Source organism: Agelaius phoeniceus, chromosome 2 (genome assembly GCF_051311805.1).
Source record: "Agelaius phoeniceus isolate bAgePho1 chromosome 2, bAgePho1.hap1, whole genome shotgun sequence".
In the NCBI taxonomy this organism is placed as follows: domain Eukaryota; kingdom Metazoa; phylum Chordata; class Aves; order Passeriformes; family Icteridae; genus Agelaius; species Agelaius phoeniceus.
The window spans coordinates 101,783,189-101,795,648 of NC_135266.1; the positions used below are offsets into that span (position 1 = coordinate 101,783,189).

General features: G+C 38.7%; 2 protein-coding genes across 2 annotated transcripts in view; one reads left to right on the forward strand and one right to left on the reverse strand.

Moving 5' to 3' along the window:
* Positions 1–12,460, forward strand: part of CMSS1 (cms1 ribosomal small subunit homolog) — a 226,547-nt gene that overhangs the window by 99,550 nt on the left and 114,537 nt on the right. The gene's annotated exons all lie outside the window — the stretch shown is intronic.
* FILIP1L (filamin A interacting protein 1 like) overlaps positions 1–12,460 on the reverse strand; it is a 191,591-nt gene that overhangs the window by 97,726 nt on the left and 81,405 nt on the right. The window contains exon 4 of the mRNA XM_077174436.1: positions 6,631–6,721. The gene's annotated coding sequence lies outside the window, so the exon portion shown is untranslated. The remainder of the gene's footprint in view (positions 1–6,630; positions 6,722–12,460) is intronic.

Below are 12,460 nucleotides of genomic sequence, written 5' to 3' on the forward strand. Positions count from 1 at the left end.
GAAAGAAGCTCTTGAAAAAACACATATGACAGTTTTGGGGGAGTGCCCATGTCACCAGTGTTGGAGTGTCATTGTCATCGTTGTGTCAGGGAAGCTGTGCATGCAGGGTGAACCGGACAGAGCATCTGGAAGGCTGTGAATAACTCTGCCCTGTTGTGGGACACAAATAAAGCTCATATGTATTTACATATGTAACCTTACCTGTCTCTAAAACTATCTAGGCATACATGTTCTCAAACTCACTCCACTGTGAGGAAGAATTGTATGGGCTGAGACTGTGATACCTTGCAAAAAAAGGATGACTCTGTGTCCACAATCAGATCACTTAGTAGAAATGCTTCTGCAGGAAGGTTTTTCACACTAGCTTTGCACATGTACCTAGTCTGTCTGGCTGTAGGCAGTGAAGGGATGGAGTTGGTGTTCAGAGGGCACTTCCACAATTTCAAAGGTGGATTCCCACTTGGGAGAAGCCCTGATTTCTTCATGAGGTTGTAGCAGCAGATGGGTTGGTGAAGTACCTAAACCCTGAAGTATGAAAGCCTCTTTCCTTCCCTGTTGTATGAAGTATGAAAGCCCTGTTCCTTCCCTCTTCCTTCTCAAAGGAATCAGTGTTGCTTCTCAGAATTCTTGAGCTTCTTGTTCAGTGCAACATACCAGAGTTTGCCTTGCTTAAGAACTGTCAGAATTGTAGCAGGAAAATTGTGAAAATAGATGGCTTATCAGCCTATTTAATTAGGTACTTCTGTCTGTAAGAAAAAGTCCTGAGGCAACTGATAGCAACTGATACTCAGCAAAGAGGGCTTGTGGGGGATTCATTGTCATTGTTCTGGGAGTACTTCAGCTTAGTCTCTGTAATGCTCAGAAACCAGAGAGCTTTAAGACAGCAGGTAAGCTAAACCAGAAGACATCATTCTGCCTTTGTGCAAACATATTTAGGTATGGGATGCAGTTGATTCCTTATCTTCATGAAATGTAAAGTTGCACTAGACTACCTATACTCTTACATCCTGGGACAAGCAGACCATGACTGCTCAAATAGGAAAGAAAATGTTCAAGAGACATGTGATTTAAGAGTCAGACATGCTGAGCAGTATCCATGAAGTAAATGGAAATAGCTACTTACTCATAGCATTATGATGGGGGACACTCAGTGGATTGGTTTGCCACAGAATTGAAACAAAGTGAAATCTTTGGTGTACAGCATGTAGCTAAACCCCTGAGGTGAGTGCCACAGGATACAGCAGAGGTGTCAGTGTACTTTCATTGAGGAGATCCACAGAGGAACAGTTTCGTTGTGGTAGTTCAGAAGGATGTTCTGAAGGCAGCTTAAATCCTTAAGTGACAGCTGAGAGCATGCTAGGAGAAGGATCACTCCCATTGCTGTCTTTCTGCAAACATCTGCTTTTGGCCACTGTCAGAAAGGTTCTTGAACTAGATCAGCCGCTGGCTTTCCTGATGCATTTTTCCTGTAGCACAGGTAAGACTTCAGACTATTAGTGCTCCAGCACCTTTTAAAGCTAGGTAGAGAAATACATTTTGTAGCAATCCACTAATTATTTGCTCTAGGGAGTCAGGCTAACTTTGCCTATGCAATACTTTATACATGAGGAGTTAACTGCTGTCACGAGTCGTTATTTCCATTGAGAACAGTGATTCATCTTTCCATGAGTACGCAACAGATGTCTCAGTGGGAATGAAATTTTAGCTCATGTCACCATTCTGTAGGAGAAAATACATATAGGAACAGGACATTGTGTTTGGATACATGTGTTTTCTGTTGAACTGGGTTGTCTAAGAACTTCTGTCTCAAGTGTTTTGAGCAAATTTAGTATTTATTTGACCATGATTATTTTCAGAATGGTAGTTGTGGAGGAGAAGGCTTGCTCTTATGGGCAGTACAGCCTCTCAAATGTGCCTCAGTCCTGATTAGAAAAACCAGACTTTAGCTGCTCTAATGGCTACTGGGGGTAGTTTTCCAATCAGTGTTTTACCTGACATACATTTCTGTTCTGTTCCTTTCAACTGTCTGGTGGAAATTTGTCTTTTCTTTTATTGCTCATCAAAATGGTCTATTAGAGATGTTATTTACATTGGAAATGCCTCTTGGGTAAGAGCTAACCATACTAGATATGCCTTCTGCACTACTGTAACTGTGAAAATTTGGAAAGAATAGCCATCTGGAGAACACAATTTTAGGATCTTTAAGTCCAGCATATCACAAGTTACCTTGCACTTCATTTGTGTCCCTGTGTTGAAATTTTTGTTTTTACTTTTTGCTTCAGCTGTCTCTTTAATACTCAATATACAAACTTAGTAGGGGAGTTAGATGGAATTTAAAAAAATCTGAAGTTCAAATGTCACTGTTTTACAAAGAAAATAAATATGCTACTGAACAGCATCTATATGAAGTTGGGGTAACTGTGTACATATTTTCAAGTATTGCATTTCTTGTGAAGAGATGTCTATGAAGTTTAAATCAAAGGGCAGCTTTTTGAGAGGGTTTTGAAACTGTGCACCATGACAGGATACAGAACTTTGATCTATTTAGTTTTAAGAACTTTGTCACAGTATTTGTCCCAAATCTTAGTCTTCAGGAGTCAAGATATTGACATCCTTAAATGACTTTCACAGCACAAGCCAAGTGCAGGAGAATCACTCTTGCAAGTGCAGGGTCCTAAGCTTTGTGCAATCACAGAAGTGATGACTGTCAGAGGAACACTGTGAGAATGTTATCAATCAGTTTTTTCTTTTGGTGCTTCCTGCAGCACACTATGGTTTAGACAATGATTGTGGTAAGAGTCTTTTAAATTGATGTAAAGACCAAGTTGATTTGACATGTTTTTTAATCAAGTGTTTATTAGTTGAAATAATCTTGGGTGTGTTTTGGCATAGTTTATGTTTGAGTGGGAAACTGAATCATTGTCAGAAGTCTGTATATCTTTGAGCATGTTAAGCTGAAGTTACCAAATAGAACTGTGGGAGGCTTTTGGCTTGTGCTTAGTGAGTATAAACCAAAGCTCCTACCTTGCTGCCTCAAGAGCCACAAAAATGTTAATAGAAGTCAGAGATGCAAGAAAAAAATGTATTCCATATAGCCTGTCTACTTGCCAGTACTAGCTTTTTCCTTAAGTTACTTTCCACTATTTTGTTCCATCTAGTTTAAGGTATTACAAGGGATGAGACTTCCTCTGCAGTCCTGTGGAAATTATTTTGCAGTCCTCATAAGACTTCGTGAATTTTTTTTCATTATTTATATTTCCTGGTTCTTATATTTCCAGAGCAGAATCTACACCAAAACTGTCAGGGGTTGCTTTCCTGTTAGTTTTGGCAAAATCATTCAAGCTTCCTTCTTGCTCCTGTCTGCTTTTGTTCAACTGAACAAACCAGTGAACATTCTCATGCCTCAAACTACAAGTCTTTTAGGATAGGTGATACTTTGCTGAGGGCTGCTGTGAACATTTTAAATCAACCTGCATGTATCAGGTAAAGCAGCTGGAGCTCTCAGAGGTTCTTTTATTGCATTTTCTTTTATTTCTCTCAGGTGTTCACACAAAGCCTTCCTAACTGGTTTCCCATGTTCTCCTCACTTCCACCCCTCTCCCCTTTAACACTAGGGTACTTGTGCATAAGCCTTGCAATAGGCTTATGGAATGGCCAGTTATAGGCACTTAAAGCTCCACTAAGATGAAGTCAGTGATTCATCAGTAAGCAAAAGCTGAAATTAATCATGTAACCTGCCTGTAAGATTGGGCAGTGGTTCCCCATTTCATCGAAGATAATTTGTCCCCAAAAAACATGTTGCTTGTATTTGGACTTTTGGGTACCCAAGGCAAATTAATTTGAATTGTTGTATGAGTCTCAAGGAACATATGAGCTTTTGCAATTGTTTCAAACCCCAAAATATTTTTGGTCTATTATAATTTAATTTGTTCCTTCTATTTTATCTTTCAATTATGTATAATAAAATTACATACATATTTACTCTGATTATTGTAACTAAATTCATCAGCAACTGTTGTGATAGGACTAGGAACATTCATTTGAATGTTATTTGCTTCCTAAGCATTTGTACATTTAGAGCCAAGTGAATTTATTGGAAATTGCTTACTTTTTCATTCTTTGTTTTTCCTGGTTTTCTGAGCTATTTTCTTGTGTATTGACTTGCTTCTCAGCTTTTAACTCGAGCTGCTGTACACAACAAGGTGCACAGTGGCAGCTGCTTCTTGAAAAGTTGCCATTTGGAAGGCAGCATGGAGGTTGTCCTGCAGACCTGCATGCACATGTATAACATGTGGGTACGCCCTGCCTCAGGTGGGAACAGAAGCTGCCAGAGGCACACAGAGACTTTTGTAACACAGAATCAGTTTTGTGAAAGATTTGGTTTTAAATCTTTTTCTCCCCCCAAGTTGAGTTTTAACTTTCTTAGATGTGTTATAAATTCTGAAGTGTTTCACAGTCTGATTATAGATGAGCTAAGTTGCTTGCTGCCAAAGTGTGAGCAGTATGGAGCCTAGGGAGGAATGCTGATCTTTGAAAACTATGCCAGTTTAATATTGTAATATTATAATATTGTAACTAAATTATGGTTTAAATCACAAAGTCTTGACAATATTCCTGGAAGAAGATGCAAACTAGGATCACTGGACATAAAGGGGGGAGATGTGTGCAACACCTGTAAACACAGTGAGAAAGGAAAGTAAGATGCTTTGGATATCTCTCTGATCAGGATATTTGTGCTGTATGATCACAGTCTCTCACCAATCTTATAGTTGAGCATTTTTAACACACACTCTGCACTCCTAGTTGCTGTTCCCTCAGAGCCTTTTCTGATGCCTGAATTGGAGAGACTGTGGTGTGGTGTGGTGTAGAGCTGTTCTCATCTCCTCCACAGCTCTTACACAATGTGTGGAAAAGCAACAAAGCAGAGAAACTTGGGTTGGTGACATGGCAAGTTTGGATCATCTTAAAGCTGCTCCAAGGGAAGCCCTGGCCAGTGCAGCTCGGGAAACTGATAGCAAGTAAATTTACTTGAGTGGAGGAGGAGTGGAACTTTAAAATAATTAAACACCTTAACTTTTATACAAGTAAAGCTTGTATGCCAGATACCATACTGTATCTTTGTGGCTGTCTGCCCTTCCACAGCCAGTGTAACATGGGTGCAGATTTTGGCTTGTTTAATGGAAATATGGGCATGATTGGTACAGATCAAATCAATTTTTGCTACTGAGAAATTAATTCGTGCACTGAGCTCATGCTAGTGATTGTGTGAATGCTGCTTCCTATACAAATTTAAAAGTTTTCTGACAGTCAGCCTGACCTTAGACACCTGGTTTTAAAACATCATGAAGTTTTGTCAAAGTATTGGGCATGGAAGTTTGTTGTGTAACCCTGTAACTAAGTTCTGTGCAAATTCAGAGTTCTCTTTGCTGCTTATACAATTTTAGTGCAGCTCTATTGGTGCTACTGAGCAAATGGACTCTTTTATTTGTTGAGAGTCAGCCAAGTGGCTCTCTGTGGGGGAATGCTGATAAACCTGACTATTTTAAACCTGGGTGTCTCTCTGCTGTTTTTCAAACACAGTATGTCTCTTCCTTCTGTATATATCATGTTGTCTTGCCTCCCCATCCCTGGCTGCCACAAAGGTGGTGACACTTCTTAAGTTCTCATCCCTCCTCATGATCTTGCTCATTTTTGCTCCCCTGAAAAGCTCAGTCTTTTACTTCCCTCTGTTAAACCCTTTGAGACTATTCAGCACCTTGAAAAGTCATTATTCTTCCAGTGCTCCTGCAAGACTTCAATGTCTGTTTTGGTGAGGCAGTTAAGGAGTTAAAGGCTTGTGGAGTTTCAAAGCAATGCCGGACAGCTGCTGTGAAGTATTGCTACAAGTCCTAGCTGACCTCATTCTTGTCAGACAGCAGTGATAATATCCAAAAACGGGTGCAAGGCAGGAAGTGTTTCAGGAAGGTGTGTGTTTCATGCAAAGACATCAGAAATATGTTTTCTCCCGGGGCCACTTGCCATAAGATCCATATTAATTTAAATGAAACACTGAAATTCCAGGCTATGTTTACAGAAACATCATTTCAGTCCAGAAAAAACATTGCCTGTTGCTCTAATGTACAAATGGCAAAAGCAATTGTGGTAACCGCTGTATGTATTTAATATAATGATATTGCTGGCTGGATGAACCTACCTGTTAAACATATGGGGGGCTTCACATAATTTTTGATAGTTTTGTTTACTATTTTAGGGGGTATCTTTGACTTGAAAAGGTGGTAAAGGAGGAATACAAGTCTACTTACATTTTCTAATTTACTTTATGCTCAAAGACTGATTTGATATCTAATGTGCTTTTCACTAATTTAATCAAGTGAGTTCCTTAGTAAGCAGAACAAAATCTCATTTTTTCCCTAATGCATTCTCTGACTTATAATTTAAAAGAATTAGCTTTTGAAAGATTTAACATTTTTCACTAGTCAATCTACCAATTTATCTGCAAAATGTGTCCTGTATATACAGGTTCTTATCATTTTCATTGTATTGAAAATTCAGACATGAGAAAGCTTGTATTTTATTTATATTTTTCAGAAGTACCCACGTAAAAGCATGCAAACAAAAAATAATTCCTACCAGTTCAGAGCTCTTCCGCTGATAGTTAGGGATATTTTCCCTAAATTTCCCTCTTAGTTGTCTCCAGAACTGTGCCTCTTACAGTATGAATCTGCAGTGAAAATCAAACATAAATGATTATTTTAACGAGCATAAGTAAATACTGTTTGAGAGGTTTTTTCTTTAGATTGCAGAAGTTCTTATTTCAGCATTAGCTTGATAATTTTTTATAAAATAATTTATTAAGAGTTAGACTTGGTCCTGTAAAGATTCTTACATTTAAAATGTTGCACATGAATAATATGATTAACTGAAATGAAGTCTAGCAGATGCCTGTAGGAATATTAAAATAAAGCACTGCTATTTAGCCTCTGCTCTTATTTCATTTAAAAACTTGTTTCTTCTGTACTTTTTCCTATATTCTTCTATAGTTTAAAGAAATACTAATTTATGTTGGTAGGGAGTGAACAAATTCAAGCTGCTGGAACTCATGTAGTAATTTCCTCTTTGGAAATTCGCCTGTTTATGAAGCTGGGTCACTGACCTTGAAGGGCCCTTTGAAAAGTGCAGCTCATGGCCAGGGACCATGGGGATGCTGAATGTTATAATAGCAGAGGTTGGGATTTTTTATAGAGGTGTGACCTGGGACCTCAGGTGAGGTGCATGAGGAGATAAAGGCAGGCTAGTGGATGGAAGACCTGAGTGCAACCAAACTTAGCCCTGCTGCATACTGAGGAATGAAACAAGTATGATCTGTGTTTTTAGAAAATGATCCAAGGATGTAACAGAAAAGAAAGGGAAGGAAAATGGGATCATTTAGATACAGGAAGACATATTTTTTGTTGTTTGCTGGTATCAACTCATTTGATGTACACACACAGTTGTTTCAAACTGAATTATATTTTAGATTTGTCTGCTGTTCCTGGAAGTTATTGCCAAGAGTGAAAAACCACATAATACATTTCTAGTATTAAACCATCTATTACTGGTGGGTAATGACAGAGTAGAGGGAGAAGGCACCAGTTAGTCTGGGTTAGCTCATGTGCTCTGGGTAACTCTTTCTTGAACACTTAGATTTCTAAAGTTCTACTGTGCTATGTTGATTTCCCACTGCTTTCTGGATGTGATGAATTGTCTCCATGTCAATGTCAGGTAATCTCAAGTATTCCCATGACTGTCTGCCTCAAACTTTTTCAGGTAATGTGCCATTTGATTACTTTTCTATTGGCTATTTTAATAAGATAACAATTACCAGAAAGGCTGCAATTACAGCTTTTACCAAAAGAAACATGTTTAAGTTTTTAATATTTCAGATGCCCTGCATTGTCACTTATCTTTTATTTAATTTTGCTTTTAAATGCTAGAGGCACAAAATTTTGCTTTCTTGTTTAAATTCTGAATTTTTGATAGTGAAGCAGGGAATTCATTCTCAAAGTCAAAAGGGAGAAAGTTTTTGTAATTACCAAACAGTTACAGATCCAGACACAGGAGGGAGATAAAACCAGAATCACATTTTACTAATTGTTTGTTAAAAGAAAAAAAATATTGTGAGATGCAGTGTAAATATTCACCTTACAAAATTATCTAGCAATGCAAAATATGAGATTATGTTAGTCCATCAGTGTATCTCCTTGACTTTTCAAGGAGATCTACCACATGGAACTTAAATAACATGCTTTCTTGTAACAGTGATGTAAAAAATATGTTATTTAAAGGTTTTTGTGTTTGTTTGTTTTGTATTTTTCTTTAAAGTGTATTGGGTTGGTTTTGACCAGTAAATGTGGATTTTGTTTCTGTTCAGTCCATAATTCCAGTCAATTCTGTGACTGTCTCTTTTTGATCTCAGTGTATTCTGATCTTTCTCCTGCATCTTTAAACATGCATCTGAAGCATTTGCCTCTTCATCAAATGTATAGAAGAATTTGTCTTGGTATTCTGAAAGAAACTAAAACCAGGCTGTTGTGGTTGTCCTCATCAAAGGTTCTTCCATGGTATATACAGAACATCAAGGAATATACTTTCTTAACTGCTTAGAAAGCTCTGTTTAAAAATCTGCAGATTTGTTGGTGAAAAGGGTAGGATTTCTGAATTGATTTGGTGGGTTTTTTTAAAAATCCAAGCAATTGAGTTTTTTGTTAAATTAATGTTTTAACCTTTGTGCTACTGAGCTTTTAAAGCTGGATAATTGAAATAAGGCCTGGCATAGATGAGTTAAAGGTGTCAATTTTGTGAGTAGTTACCTGTGAAATGCTCAAAATCACAACACCCTGCTCCCTCTAGTGTGACTTGGAATGACCCCTGCATATGAATTAATAACAAAAAGGAAATATTAAAGTATTCATAGGGTGCATGAAAGTCCCAATAGTGGCAAGGGTAGGTAGTGTTTCCAAAGAGCAAGGCTGTAGTTTAGGGTGGTTAGACATGCCTTCCTTGAACAAATGGGATACAGTACCTAAATCACTGCACTGTTGTCACCTCTCTCCACCCTTACAGCCTATTCATGTACTTTTTAAATAGTAGTTGCACAAACCCTCTTGACCATTTTCTTACAGAATTCTTCAATCTCTCCAAGGAAACCATTTGCATTGCACCTGTGACAGTTTGTTAGGGGTCGTGTGTGCTCTGCTTTGACTCTGCTTTCAGAAGGTACCATTTGGCTCTTCTGAGCCTGTTTCTGCTCTGCTAAAGGGGGGTAGGGATGCTGCCCTGTTTTGGTAAGGTATCCCTCTGATCAAGAGGTGAAAGACCAGATAGACCCTTCTTTTTACCAATCCCAAGAAAGCTTGAATACAAACTGCATGAAGGCCTGCAGTCTCTGAAGGAGATTTAAGGAAATCCTGCTGGGATTTAATTCTGTGTCTGAGTCATTTGAGCTTGTTTTTTGACCCATTAATAAACCCTTGTCACACTACTGCTGCTGCCTTTTGTTCCAGTCATTACATTCCTCTGCAGTCTCTGTAGCCATTGTCTGCTTTGTTTCTTTGGTTTTGTTTTTCTTCACTAAGGATAGATTTTTAAGTTGGCAGAAGGCATAAAATTCGGTTCCCACCACCAGAAAACTCGGTGTGTTTGCAAGGGGTATACAATGGCCATGCAAGCTCCACTGCATGTTCCCTTTGGCAAAGTGCAGCTTCCTTCTCCCTTCACTGGGTGTGCAGCCTCAGTGGGCAGCGAGTCCTCCTCCTCCTTGCCATTCTGCAGCTCGTGCTGGCAAAGGAAGCAGTGCCACAGAGCAAGGTATAGGAGAAACCTCTGAGGACCCAGATGTGTGCTGTGGGATATTCAATACTGCAGAAAGCTCTTCTCACCCTTCTGTGTGTGCCTGGAGGCACACACAGGCTCTCCCCATGGGACAGATACCTAACGTGCCTGAAAGAGTCTCTGTGGGCTTTGGCTCTCTGTTGAGTGTGTGTGGGCCATTTAGAACAGACAGCTTTCTCAGAGGGGACAAAGGTCAGTTTAAAATTTTTAGGTGTACTATGTAATGCAATCTGCTGTTGGCAGATTTGGAAGATACCCGTGAAATCTTTGTCAAGGAAGAGGCCTTTTGTTTCCAAGGGAAAGTTTTGGATGCAGAGCGGGAAGAAGAGTACTTGCTAGATATGTCTGAAATATGTTTGTTTTGAAAGCCACTATTGAATTAGGTGTAAACTTTGAGCCTGGTTTATATTCCTCAGGGCAGGGGAAGATGGAATCTGTTGTTTATCTGAGTGCAGGTTTTCCCCAGGGTGCTTATATACACTACAGAATATTCATTAAGCTGCTGGCATTGTATCTCTAAATCTTTTCTTTGATTTCAGGTCTTAAATTTAAAAAAGACAAGCCAGATATTCCCACTCCTCCCAAAATAAACCTAAGTTGTGAAACTGTCCTTAGCACTTTTGCTGAATGAAGCACAAACACCTACTGTTTTCTGGCAAACCCTGTTTATCCACGTAGATACTCTTCTGAGAGTTGTTTCACTGTGTCCACATAGTCTTTACCTGGCCTTCAGAGAGACTGATGACAAAGGGAATATTTGTAAGGCAGATTACTGCCTATTTAAGATTTGGGGTTATCTGTGTTTTCCAGCACATGACATTGAACAACTACCAGGGACAAAGGAATTTTTTGCTTCTCCCAAGTTACTGTTGGCTTTAAAGCAAGAAGCCAGGAAAGGGACATGCCATTTACATGAGTTTAGAAAACCTTCAAAACATCTCTTTTAAAATTTTCATTAAGAGATATAGGGCTACTGTCTTGGCATGAAGGAGAAGCTTTCCAAACTGGTTTGAGAAGATAAGTGCATTTTCTTTGTTATTTTGCATTCCACTAATAATGTGATTATTGTGCTACCATTTTAGCTGTACAGTTGGTCATATTTTGTGCCCTACTTTTAATATTGTAAAAAGGATGCCATTAATAATGAGTAGGAACAAAATGGTTAGCTGGTTCTAACTGTGGTGACACATTTCAGCTGTTTCAGCTCAGCTCTTGTAGAGGGTCAAAGACAAAGGAGATTTCAATTTCTAGAGCTTTGCTTTAAGATGGAAAGTAGACCTGCAACCCTGTGGTTCAAAGTCATGAAGGTAAGAAATTCATTTGGCAGTTCATAGAATTGTTGCTAAGATAAAATGAGAAGAAAGTGAGGGAAAAAGGAGTGTTCAGTGGGAAGGAAGTATCAAGAAAATAGACAGTCTGCTTAGGAAGACTAAGAAACAGATGAAGCCATGAGAAACTGAACAAAATACCAATATAAGAAGTGGGTTTGCCATACACTTAGAGTTAAGCACACATTTCCTGTGGTGCTCTTCTGGGAATTGCTAATATGAAATAGTTTTTGTGGGACTTGAGTTTTAACACAGCAGCTGCGACTACCTACACACCTTGTTTTGGGTGATAATTTTGCTTGTTTTAAGAAACTAAGGGTTATTCCATTCTGCTTTTAATCTACAGGGTAATCTACAGGGTTTTTCATTTGCTTCAGAATGAATGGCAGTGATCTGCCCTTCCTTCAAGTGACCATTACTTTTACAGGATATTTAAGGTGAAATAGCCGTATACAATAATGTAGATTATAGCCACATTTATCAAAGTGACTGCTATCGGTTCAGACTGAGCAATAACTTTTAAAATAAATTCTGAAGTTTCCATTTTTCACTTCACTTGCCCCAGTGATTCCCCTTATCCTTTTTGTATTTTTTGGAGTAACCAAGATACCTAGCTGAGACATGAATCTTGCCTAACAGTACACTTTGTACTCATTGTAAAATTGGTTCCCAACTGTACACTATAAAAGATGTTTAAAAACATCTAGACTAACATGGAAATTACGTAACTGTGGTAAAAACTTCAAAAGAAAGCTTGGGGGTTTCCCCCCGCCCCGTTTGCTTTGTTTAGGTACGTGTTTGGGCTGGATTTTATCCGTCCACTCTTGCAAATCCTTCGTATTTGTACTCTTAACTGGTTCATCAGGAGCTTTTAATGAAGTATGTAATCTCATGGTGGGAAGATACCTTTTTTTGTTTTTCCTTTTTCCTAGTTTCCATGTTCTTTTAGGGTGTGGTTCAAACTAAAATGAAATTTAGGTTGGTCTTTCCTTTTTTTGACCTGCCAAAGGGTTTGTTCTGTTAGCATTGCTCGGCTCCCTGTAAATCAGACATTCTTCTTGGGCTGCGTCAGGTTACTAATGACATGATTAATGCAGGAAGGGTACAGGAGGATGACGTAGTGGCTCGTGCAAAGTTTACCTGAGAATTATCTGTAGCTCTCTACTGTTTAGTGTCTTTGTGAGTCATGGCCTGAAGCTCTGCCATTCCCTGTTCTTCAGCTGGGCAAGATCACACTTACCTCATTCTATGTATGCATTTCT